Source organism: Orbicella franksi, chromosome 13 (genome assembly GCF_964199315.1).
Source record: "Orbicella franksi chromosome 13, jaOrbFran1.1, whole genome shotgun sequence".
NCBI classification, from domain to species: Eukaryota; Metazoa; Cnidaria; class Anthozoa; order Scleractinia; family Merulinidae; genus Orbicella; species Orbicella franksi.
Window position 1 is genome coordinate 4,034,901 of NC_138157.1, and position 12,172 is coordinate 4,047,072.

At 37.4% G+C, this 12,172-nt stretch overlaps 1 pseudogene; it reads left to right on the forward strand.

The window, feature by feature from the left end:
- The window catches only part of LOC145466276 (fibrinogen C domain-containing protein 1 pseudogene), an 897-nt pseudogene extending 72 nt beyond the window's left edge, over positions 1-825 (forward strand).
- Positions 826-12,172: the final 11,347 nt, after the last annotated feature.

A 12,172-nucleotide genomic window follows, 5' to 3' on the forward strand; every position in this document is an offset into this window, starting at 1 on the left:
AGAGACGGTGTGTACACCATCAGACCAGACAATTTGCCTGCCTTTGATGTGTTTTGTGACCAAACAACAGCCGGTGGGGGGTGGACAGTGTTTCAGAAGAGACTGAACGGCTCGGTTGATTTTTACCTAAACTGGAGCGATTACAAAGCTGGAATTGGTGACCTGAATGGTGAATTTTGGCTCGGCCTGGACAAAATTCACCGCCTGACCTCGGTCAATAACAGCATGCTACGTGTGGACTTGGAAGACTTCGAAGGAAATACTCGTTTTGCCCAGTACAACATGTTCGGTGTTATGAATGAGAATAACATGTACAAGCTGAACCTCGGCAATTACTCAGGTATGATTCTTTTTTTGCTATTTTGTACCGATCTGTGAAAGTACCGCTCTTCAGACTGTTAAACAGGCACGGTATATTACTTTCTAGTTCTTATTATTTGCGTCCGGAAATTACACTAAAGCAATTAGAAGCCTATAACAGAATTATCTGAGTGTGGCTTGTTTTGACGCGCGCACTAGAAACCTTTAGCTACTACAAATGGATGGTTGCTCATTTCTTGATTTTATTTCTTAGGATCGGCTGGTGACTCTCTCTCTTATCATCGTGGTTATCAATTTTCCACCCGAGATCAAACACGCATATCATGTGCCAGGGTTTTTCACGGAGCCTGGTGGTACGATAACTGTCACCGGTCTAACCTGAATGGCATCTATCATCATGAAAATCCCTGCCCTGAAGGTGATGGTGTGAACTGGATACACTGGAAGGGATTTTACTACTCCTTGAAGAGGACCGAGATGAAAATCAGACCAGTGGATTTCTGATCGTACTTTTTTCATTTCATTGCTCACGGTCAGTAGAGGTTTCTTGTAGGCCAAACAATATACAGAAAACCTCACCACAAAGTTACAAAACTCAAGGGAAAATTCTCACTTATCCTTGGTTAGCTTAATCGGGCTTTGAAGAACCCGGCCCAGGAGCTTCGCCGTCTAGGCTTGGATAAATCTATATGTTAACTTAATCGATCTTTCGGAGGAAGTTTTGAATAACTTAACAGGATTATGCACTTTCTTGTCAGTTTAAATACCACTGTGTGATGAAATATTTTCCTGTCAGTAGAACGAAGGACTTAAACAATCAACGTGGATTAAATATATATAGTGTTTGTGGATAATGTCGTCATTGTTAATTTCTTGTTACGCAATAATTGAAGCTTATATTTAATAATGTACACCACAAGAAAAAAATACTAATAAACTATTGTTGAAAAACACAGCAAAATTGTTGATCAAACCAAGAGATCTCACCAGTTACGAGTTCGTACGGCAACAAATTTAGTAAGAGTAATTAGAGAAGAATAAACTAACGCCCAGGGGAATTTCCTACTTGCGGTGTAGGTTATTTCGCGATAGGCGCAAAAGTTCGGAGCAGGGGCGCTGGCAGCAAGGACTGGATTCGAGTTTCTATAATCGCCCCAGTTAAAAAAAATTGCCGAGCGAGACTAAGTACTGACCTTGTGGACGAGAAACATGGCGGACTTACATAAGTGGAAGGCGAATACGCAAATACTGCACAGGTCCTTTGGAAAAATTGAGAATTCATTAAAATCTCTTTGGTCTATTGAAACTTAATAAGAAGAAAATTAACAACACAATTTATGTTTTTGCTTCTTCATAATCATCTTCAGACTTTTGTTTTAATCTTCTAGACTTTCCACTGTTTAAACAATGGGCCCAGTCAAGTAGTCGTGATGGGGGGTGTGCAGGAAGTTTGACTTTACTACCTCATGCCACCCTTGAATCAGTTTTCAAACAGTTCAGCTCCTCCTAAGAATTGCCATTCATAACAGGGGCAAGCCACTGATAGGCAGCACTTTAGGTCAAATTTGATGTATTAAAATCCTTACTCATTTCTTTGCCTTAGAGGAATAAAACAAACATCCCTTGCGCTTGATACAATTTCTTTTCATCCTCCAAAGCTTGGAGTCAAGTATCAAAATGGAATATTTGTGAAGGTTCTATTGACTCAGGTTTGTCCAAGTGAAAATTAGTTGTCTGGAAGAATGACCATTTTGCCTGTGTACCTCATTACCAGCACACACATACAGGTAACATGGCTCATTTGCCTTCCCTGGGTATATTCCATATCTCTCTTTGCAGATGAGTGTATGGCAGCTCTATTTTGATATACAGAAGTACGACAGCGTTTTCTTCCACCACACAAAGGAAACTGATGCTTATCAACGGTACAAATTATGTCGAAGCATGTGAGCGAAGGCTGCTTTTTTTTTTTTTTTTTTTTCACGGGTCACGAAATTGTAAATGAAATACCTCAACCTAGTAAAAGTTCACTTTGAGTCTGTGTTCAGCATTCCATCGATCTTGGGCATCCCCGTGCAGAAACAGGAAAATGCTTTCAAATTTGTAGTGTTCAATTAGTACTGAACAGTAAGAGATGGAGGTTTCCAAAACCTTTGTTATCACTGTATTATCAAAACATGAAAATCCAGTAGCTGTATTGCTACAGTAAAAATCCGCGTGTAACAACCCACATTTTTTGAAGTCTGGCAAAACAGGTTCTTGGTTTTTGGGATAGCTATTGGCAGTTCAGGCTAAGTAGGTTATTGATTAGGTTCTTAATTTCTATGAAGGAGATATAGTTGATGATTACCACACATTATTTATAATTATTCACAACTGTATTTTAATAAGCCTAGCACAACTGGTTAAAGAATATATATGTAGTGATAATTGTCTCTATAACAACAATTCATAATTTAACAGTACCCACACGTAAGAACCTGCTTCATCTTGCTTGTCTAAACAGGTTCTCGTATTTAATTGTGGATATTAAAATGTGAAATTTCTTCCAGCAGGTTCTTAATCGACAAGGTTCTTACACGCGGCTTTTTACTGTATTCTTGTTTTGAGTGTTATTGATTGAATTGTAACTGCCTTGAAGTTTTATGATTTAAATCACTCGTAGAAAGTCTTCAAACTCAACATATATAACAGAAACATTATAAAGCAAACGCAGTGTTTTAAGAGTAAGACAGAAAGGCTCATTTAATGTAAGCTCAAGTTTAAATTAACAACTCTGAACAGTTGAGAAATATTTTAAAGACTTACATTCGGAGGCTTCGCAATATGATGACAGTCATGAAACAGTTCGACATCGCTGTTTTCCATAGAATTTAGAGCGGAAGAATTATTGCAAAGGAAATCATATGTCTTTCGTCGTTGTGAAGATGGGGGTAGTGAACCTTAAAATTTCCAGAGCGAAAGAAATGCTTCAGTTTAGTTAATTATCCTACTGAGACAGCGAAAACGCTACAGGCCACCAAGAATGTGAAATCTTTCACGTTCACCAGGAAAATATCAGCCTGAAACTTGTCGCTAATCCAACACAAAGTTGGCCCTTTATTCCGTTAGTCTTGATTGTCTGAGAGCTGTTCCTAAAAGTTGCAAACAGCGAAGAAAACTGATTATCGAATAGAAGGCAAATCTTGAACAGAAATGGCGGCGAGCAAGTTGCAGTTTCCTCGGGTTGTGTTCACGTCATGTGCATGCTCGTTACGGTTCTCAAATGATGGACAGATTTCTTTTCTGATCATCGGAAACAGAAAAGTTGCGAAATAAAGGGTAGCTGTCACCCCGCCCCCGCCTTCCCTCGCCTCCTCTCCCGGTTCTTGGTATATTCTGACGATATTTTGTCACCAGTAGAGCGCGGTCGCTCAGCTACGTACGAACGTCTTTAAGGTAGATCACAATCCCGTCTAGGAAAAGGTGGATAATCTAGATGCAGAAAATAAAAAGAAATAAAAATGAAGCACGGAAATAGTTGGGGAAGCATTTATATATTATCTGAAGAAGAAAATTATCTGAAAAATTAAGTGAACGACAAAAGTTTTAGCTCCATCTGTATTTTCTTATCGTTGCGTTTTGCAATATTTCTTAACAATGCCAAGGGCTTTAACTGCAATTTTCGCTTCTCTAGGTCGATATGTAAATGACATATGGCCTACGGAATGAAAACTCAGTTCAGTGGCATCTAAATTACCCCTGTTTATAGCCGATCCATTTTCAAAGTTGCTCATAGAAACTTTTATTCCTTACTTAAGTCTGAATCTGTCAATTTGCCGACCTTTAATGAGATGCTTTCTTTTGTTTTGCACTCAAGTTTTTGCTAAACAAAACTTATTCTGGGCTCTAAGCCTAACTTTCGAGCTTAGTGTACAGACACATAACATTTTGGATCATAAAAAATTTATACCGCTAAAAAGAACGTCAATTATCTGTTCTCCAAATTTTCCGAAATTAAAAGTCATTCCAAAACGTAATTAACTGACAGATATTCAAGCCATATTTTATGAACGATTTAAAAAACGGCCATTGCAAAGTAAACGATTTCCTTGCTATAGGTGTGATCAAATAATTTAAATTTTTTGCCAAGGAAAGCAGCACCTGCTGATACGTCAACACTGCCACTCTTTATCAAGTTACGTTGCAATATTGGTATCACATAAACGTCCAATCATTGATGAACAAGTTGTCGTTCATCTTTATGGCACTCGTTCAAAAACACCCTTAACTTAGCTTTAAGCACTTCATTCAAAAATGGCTTGGTGTAAGCCGTTGTTTGTTATTGAATTGTAATAAGCCCTTTTAAAATGCACCTTTTTCGCAAAGTTAAAAAAAAAAATTGTCGTGAATTCAGTCACCTTAAATTGCCAAAAATTTCACTCGGGCCTTGGATAGAATGTTTGAAACTTTGCGAAATGTATTATCGCAAGATCCTTATCAAATTTCAGAAATAACAATAATGCGGGTTGCCAAGCTCTTTTTCAGTAATAAGGTCCTAAAGAAGAAACAAAACACAAACCGCGGTGATAAACATGGAACCAAAACGCATGTTAAACAAAGTTAATTTCCTTGACGTTTCGTATGTACAACATACATCTTCAGAAGTGAGCGTTAACTAGATTACAATCGAAATTTAAACGCGAAGAAAAAGAAAAAGACTGGTATCTAATAATATGTAACAAGACTAATAGTTAATAACAAACAGATGAGTCTGCGGGAGAGAAAAAAAAATTACCATAATAATAATAACAATACAAAATGCTAGTAAAGAAAAAGTTTCTCACTGCCAACGTTTTCATTCAAGGCTGGCTTTAAATCACGAATTAACAATGTTTCCTTAATTTTACAATGTATATCTGACCTACCAGTTGCTAAGATATCAAAATTGTCCCATTTAATATTATGACCCGTGGAAGTAACGTGATCCGCTATGGCTGAGGTGTGAACGCTTTTAGCAAGGGCAACCATAAAACAACCATAAAACTTATAGATGAAAACATCAAAACAAATCTAAAGACCCTATCACTACAGTTCCCAAGAGAGAAATCTTCATTGTATTACCATTTTTAGGGTTCCAAAGTAAAGTAATTACCCAGCAACTTAAATCTTATATCTATAAGTTTTATGGTTGTTTTAACGTTAAAATAATTTTCCGAAACACCCGCCGAATTAAGTCTTTTTTCCCGTACAAGGACAGGTTCAACCGTTCTCAGATGTCTAAGGTGGTTTACAAGGCAAGCTGCTGGGACTGTGATGATTTTCATATAGGAAAAACAAAGCGTCGACTACATGATAGAAAAACTGAACATTTTAAGGCCCTTGCTAAAAGCGTTCACACCTCAGCCATTGCGGATCACGTTACTTCCACGGGTCATAATATTAAATGGGACAATTTTGATATCTTAGCAACTGGTAGGTCAGATATACATTGTAAAATTAAGGAAACATTGTTAATTCGTGATTTAAAGCCAGCCTTGAATGAAAACGTTGGCAGTGAGAAACTTTTTCTTTACTAACATTTTGTATTGTTATTATTATTATGGTAATTTTTTTTTTCTCTCCCGCAGACTCATCTGTTTGTTATTAACTATTAGTCTTGTTACATATTATGAGATACCAGTCTTTTTCTTTTTCTTCGCGTTTAAATTTCGATTGTAATCTAGTTAACGCTCACTTCTGAAGATGTATGTTGTACATACGAAACGTCAAGGAAATTAACTTTGTTTAACATGCGTTTTGGTTCCATGTTTATCACCGCGGTTTGTGTTTTGTTTCTTCTTTAGGACCTTATTACTGAAAAAGAGCTTGGCAACCCGCATTATTGTTATTTCTGAAATTTGATAAGGATCTTGCGATAATACATTTCGCAAAGTTTCAAACATTCTATCCAAGGCCCGAGTGAAATTTTTGGCAATTTAAGGTGACTGAATTCACGACAATTTTTTTTTTTAACTTTGCGAAAAAGGTGCATTTTAAAAGGGCTTATTACAATTCAATAACAAACAACGGCTTACACCAAGCCATTTTTGAATGAAGTGCTTAAAGCTAAGTTAAGGGTGTTTTTGAACGAGTGCCATAAAGATGAACGACAACTTGTTCATCAATGATTGGACGTTTATGTGATACCAATATTGCAACGTAACTTGATAAAGAGTGGCAGTGTTGACGTATCAGCAGGTGCTGCTTTCCTTGGCAAAAAATTTAAATTATTTGATCACACCTATAGCAAGGAAATCGTTTACTTTGCAATGGCCGTTTTTTAAATCGTTCATAAAATATGGCTTGAATATCTGTCAGTTAATTACGTTTTGGAATGACTTTTAATTTCGGAAAATTTGGAGAACAGATAATTGACGTTCTTTTTAGCGGTATAAATTTTTTATGATCCAAAATGTTATGTGTCTGTACACTAAGCTCGAAAGTTAGGCTTAGAGCCCAGAATAAGTTTTGTTTAGCAAAAACTTGAGTGCAAAACAAAAGAAAGCATCTCATTAAAGGTCGGCAAATTGACAGATTCAGACTTAAGTAAGGAATAAAAGTTTCTATGAGCAACTTTGAAAATGGATCGGCTATAAACAGGGGTAATTTAGATGCCACTGAACTGAGTTTTCATTCCGTAGGCCATATGTCATTTACATATCGACCTAGAGAAGCGAAAATTGCAGTTAAAGCCCTTGGCATTGTTAAGAAATATTGCAAAACGCAACGATAAGAAAATACAGATGGAGCTAAAACTTTTGTCGTTCACTTAATTTTTCAGATAATTTTCTTCTTCAGATAATATATAAATGCTTCCCCAACTATTTCCGTGCTTCATTTTTATTTCTTTTTATTTTCTGCATCTAGATTATCCACCTTTTCCTAGACGGGATTGTGATCTACCTTAAAGACGTTCGTACGTAGCTGAGCGACCGCGCTCTACTGGTGACAAAATATCGTCAGAATATACCAAGAACCGGGAGAGGAGGCGAGGGAAGGCGGGGGCGGGGTGACAGCTACCCTTTATTTCGCAACTTTTCTGTTTCCGATGATCAGAAAAGAAATCTGTCCATCATTTGAGAACCGTAACGAGCATGCACATGACGTGAACACAACCCGAGGAAACTGCAACTTGCTCGCCGCCATTTCTGTTCAAGATTTGCCTTCTATTCGATAATCAGTTTTCTTCGCTGTTTGCAACTTTTAGGAACAGCTCTCAGACAATCAAGACTAACGGAATAAAGATAACTAGATTACAATCGAAATTTAAACGCGAAGAAAAAGAAAAAGACTGGTATCTAATAATATGTAACAAGACTAATAGTTAATAACAAACAGATGAGTCTGCGGGAGAGAAAAAAAAATTACCATAATAATAATAACAATACAAAATGCTAGTAAAGAAAAAGTTTCTCACTGCCAACGTTTTCATTCAAGGCTGGCTTTAAATCACGAATCTAAAAAAGCTACGATGGCCAAGGAAAAAGAGTGTTTACGATTAGGTTCTAAAGCTAAAATTAAAGCGGTTTTAGCAAGTTTTACTGTTGCTATGGTAGCCTATTATGTCACGAAGATAACCACAACTCACGAAGACATGGTTGATCAATATGATATCAAGATCGTATATAATATAAGATCTATAATATATGATCTTTCATATATTCACTTGTATAACCACAGCTTGTTCACCATCGATCGGGAATTTGTATGATGCCACTATTGTAACATCCCTTAATAAAAAGTGGTAGTATTGCTCTATCAAAGTATCAGGTGAACTGTGGAAGTCCCTCTACCGGCATGGATTTCTAGATGGTGACAGTAAATTGATGCTTCCAATCTGGTCATCTTAAAAGATTCCGAGTCGCCCTTGTAAATGTCAGGGAAGCTTCGAATCCAAGAGTGAACAATAAGGTAGTTTAATCTACAGTCAGAGTTTTCCCTGGTGAGACTTGGTTGTGGGAAATAGTTGTACATTTTCTTTCGAACCTTCAAGGGAAACGAAATTTGGTTCGAAAAATCGGAGAGTTCCAGAAATCGGGGGTAAAATTACAGTGTTTGACTAAGGAGGGGAAACGACCTTTGCTTCGAGTTATCGGGAGGTTCCAAAAACTCAGAGTTCGAGAAACTGGGATTCCACTGTATTTAAGGTCAAATTAAAAATAAAAGTACCTCAGACGTTGTGTTTTGTCGTTCAGCTTACACAAAACGGCGAACCTTGAAGACTTGAAGTAGGGCGCTTAAATGGATCGGAGCCACCTTCTTCTGTACTGATTCGAAGAGCTTTGGGTCAGTCGTTTGTTGCTTATTAGAGACAAGGGAGGGAAACTTCCCGTAATCAAGCCACCATTCCCAAAAATTCGAATTACCAATCAAACTGAAAGAAAACGTTACCGCTTCTTTCCATGTCATTCCATCACTTGCCGTACCTAAATTCGCAATTATACAATCAGCACCAATTGGCCAATTAGCACCGCACATTTTCCGGGCAAGGTCCGTTTATTCGATAACACAAATACGCGCGGATATTTTGCGAGTTGCTCACAAACAACGAGCAAACTGTACGCAAGTATCGTGTGTATTATGTACGGGAAAAATTAAAAGCTCGTTGCACAATAATTTGAGAGAAAGTGAAGTTCTGCAGATTTTATGGGTTACAAGGGAAAGGTAACCAGAAGAAGGTTTTTTTATCAAATTTGAAGAGCAGAGATTTGCTTGGAGGCAAGGAATAGCAATTTTGGACGTCAACTTATAACATATAAATGTCTAACTTTTCCCGCGAATTACCACTCGGCTTTACAGACAAATGCATGGAATTTTAAGCCCTACAAATTTGATCAGTAAAGTCTTTTCTCCTAGCTTTTAATTCAGAAATGTTTCAGATCTCACATTTTCCGTGAGTTGTTAAACATTACATTCTCCATGTTTTTCCCATACATTTACTGTAATTTTTGCCGTGTTTGACTCCCCTCCGGCCCCTCTCACCCCACAAAGCAATTTGACGTCAGAAACCGTGAAACGATGGAAGCAGGCTCATTAATAGTTTTAATTTCTTAAAGATGTTGCCATCTGTAACGGTGGATTTAGAAAACGAGGCAACGAGAATGAAAGAAAAAAAGGTTTTCCGTTTCATTGCCCGAAAATAAACAACTACGAAGATCTTTTTTTTTTTTTTTTTTTGGCTGTTCCTTGTCCTTAATGTATTGACTCAGCTTGTACAGTCAAGATGCTTCCAAAAAATTAACAAATCGAGGGGTGTGATTGACTAGAACACATTTGCCGTCATTTGTTATTTTCTGGTTCAATGTTAAGGAGAAACTCCGCATTAATTACTGCAACTTTCTCGGTTGTCTTTATACATTGCGTTTAGATCAAGAGTATTCCATTCATGCCTTTGTTTATCGTTATGTAAACGTTTGGTGGAAAAATTAAAAGTAGAAGTACTGAATTCGGCTTAATTAGAAGTTTTCCTCCATACCGACTAACAGAGATCATATTGTTTGCTCCGAAAAGCTGGGATTCTATAGTCAGCACTTGTATGTTTGAAGTAGCTTAGTCTGCGAGATCTTCATTCTTGAGTTAAGTATCGTTTCTTTGAGTAGAAAACAGGAGAGGTTCGTAATAAAGGCAAGCCTGCATTTTAATTACAAATAATGCGATAAATGAAACGTGGCAACGCGAGCAACTTGATCTTAGTGTCTTTACGTCAACTCGACGCCATGATAATTTTACAAAACACCTGGCAAGAGAGGCACTTGCGTGGACGAGATAAATTTTAGCGGTTAACATGGTAACTTTGATACTGAATCTGATTGCCAACTGGTTATTTTACCTTTGTTCATCAAAATAATGTCAAGATCTGCTTCCGTAAACCTCATGGTCGCTAAGTAGGCAGGTACGAAATATTTCTTATTTCTAATTCTTCCTTCTCTGAAGTTTCCATCGTTTTATAGTTTTTTTTGTTTTTTTTGTTTTGTTTTTTTTTGTCATTGCAAAAGCCTCGTAGAGATGTAAATAGTCCTTGGAAAACTTTGCTAATTTATTGTGGTTTATTAACAGTACTGGTTCAAAAGTTATTAAAATGCTTCGGCAAAATGCAAAATGATTCTGCTTCCAATTACTGCATACCGTGTTAACAGTTTAAGTTGTAACCATGCGCGCGAACACGTCCATTAGCTGGCGGATATATACTTAGAAAATTTAATGTTTGCTTTGGGTGGCGTACACCGACTAAAGGCAAAAATGTTTAATGTTTAAGTATAAAATAGACCAATCCTCCCAAATTTACAAAAAAAAAATAACGCCGTAAATATCTTATGTATAACAAGCCAAAAACAAAAAGAAAAGAAAGAAAGAAGTTTAAGAGACCCTCCAGGGGTAATCATTTACCAGTAAACCTCTTCAACAACAACGCGTCAGTTACCAACCGCAGGCGAAGCTATTTTTAATTCCACTTTTAGAGTTTGTCTTTGACATAGCGGCTCGATATAATTACGGCGCCCACTGCCGCAAACGAAAATATCGCACCACATCAAGAACTCCTTGAAAATGATTTTGCTCTACCTGATAATTTTGGGCAAAATGCTTATTTTGTGGGGCTACACTTTTCTCATCTCCAGACAATGGTGCGAACCTGATAAGATCTTGTGAATGGCCCATTAAAATTTTCAATTTACTGTTCTCGCATAAGTTATATGTACCGACGCTCTGTACTTTAATTTAATCAAGGTTCCAACATGTAAACGTTTTCAATGGTTGCCCAAAATGTGGAAGTCTCGCTAAGAGGAAATTTTTCTATTGTTCCCCTCTCTCTTGTTTCGTGTTTAGTCCCTCGCCGGTCGAAAGGAGACTCATTAACACAGCTTTAATTAATCTACAGATACTAATTAACAGCTAGTAATAGCAAAGAACTAGCTTCAGGTCATAGACTGACTAAAACACATTTTTTTGGTTAAGACTACTAATTAAAATTAGTAGTCTTACGGTTTGGATCTCTCCCTACAGTTACAAATAGTAAGCCTAGAAAAATGCTTTGGAGTGTTCCATGTTTGTTCCTCTTCGCCGGCTTCTTTATGGATTGCGAATCTGCTGGTAAGCAATGTAGAGAGGGACGGAGCATAAATGGAATGGCTCTACAGGGATTCGTCTTTAAAACATTCCTCGTAAGAGCTTTTCACGAGTGCGATATCGGCTGTGAAACAGAAATCACCTGTCAAAGCTATAACTACGTTGTAGCGGAAAAGTCGTCCGAACTGAATAACCGCACCAAGGAGGCAAGGCCCGAAAATTTACGCTCAGACCCTGCACGGTTTTACAAAAGACGCTTGAGCGACAGAGGTATGTAGGTAGGTAGGTAGGTAAGACTTTATTTTACGAGGGTAACATTTGACAGTATTAAAACTGATAACCTAATGGCCCTCAAAAAGATTACAAAAAGATTAGAAAGCTAAAGAAAGCTGGTCGTTTAACCTGTAGACCAGTGCTCTTTCCTTTAGCGCATTTTAATATATTTCTTGTTGAGAACGTCAGTTTTTAAATGTTGACATGAGAGCTTGTGTGTGGTGGTGGTGGTGATGGGGAGGGGGGGGGAGGCTCAAAGCGCCCAAAGGAAGAATGTAAACTTAGTTCCAGTTGCCCTCATTGTTTCCAAGAGAGTTTAATGTTTGTGAACGATTTTCCTTCTAAAAATTCTCTAGCTCTTGCCAAATTTTACCTGTCTTTTCAGTTGCTACATTTCAAAAATTTCATCCAGACGAAAATTCTTCGGGCAACGGTTTCCTTAAAGTAGTTATTCATTCTGTTACGATATCGGTGTAACTCGACGAAATAATGA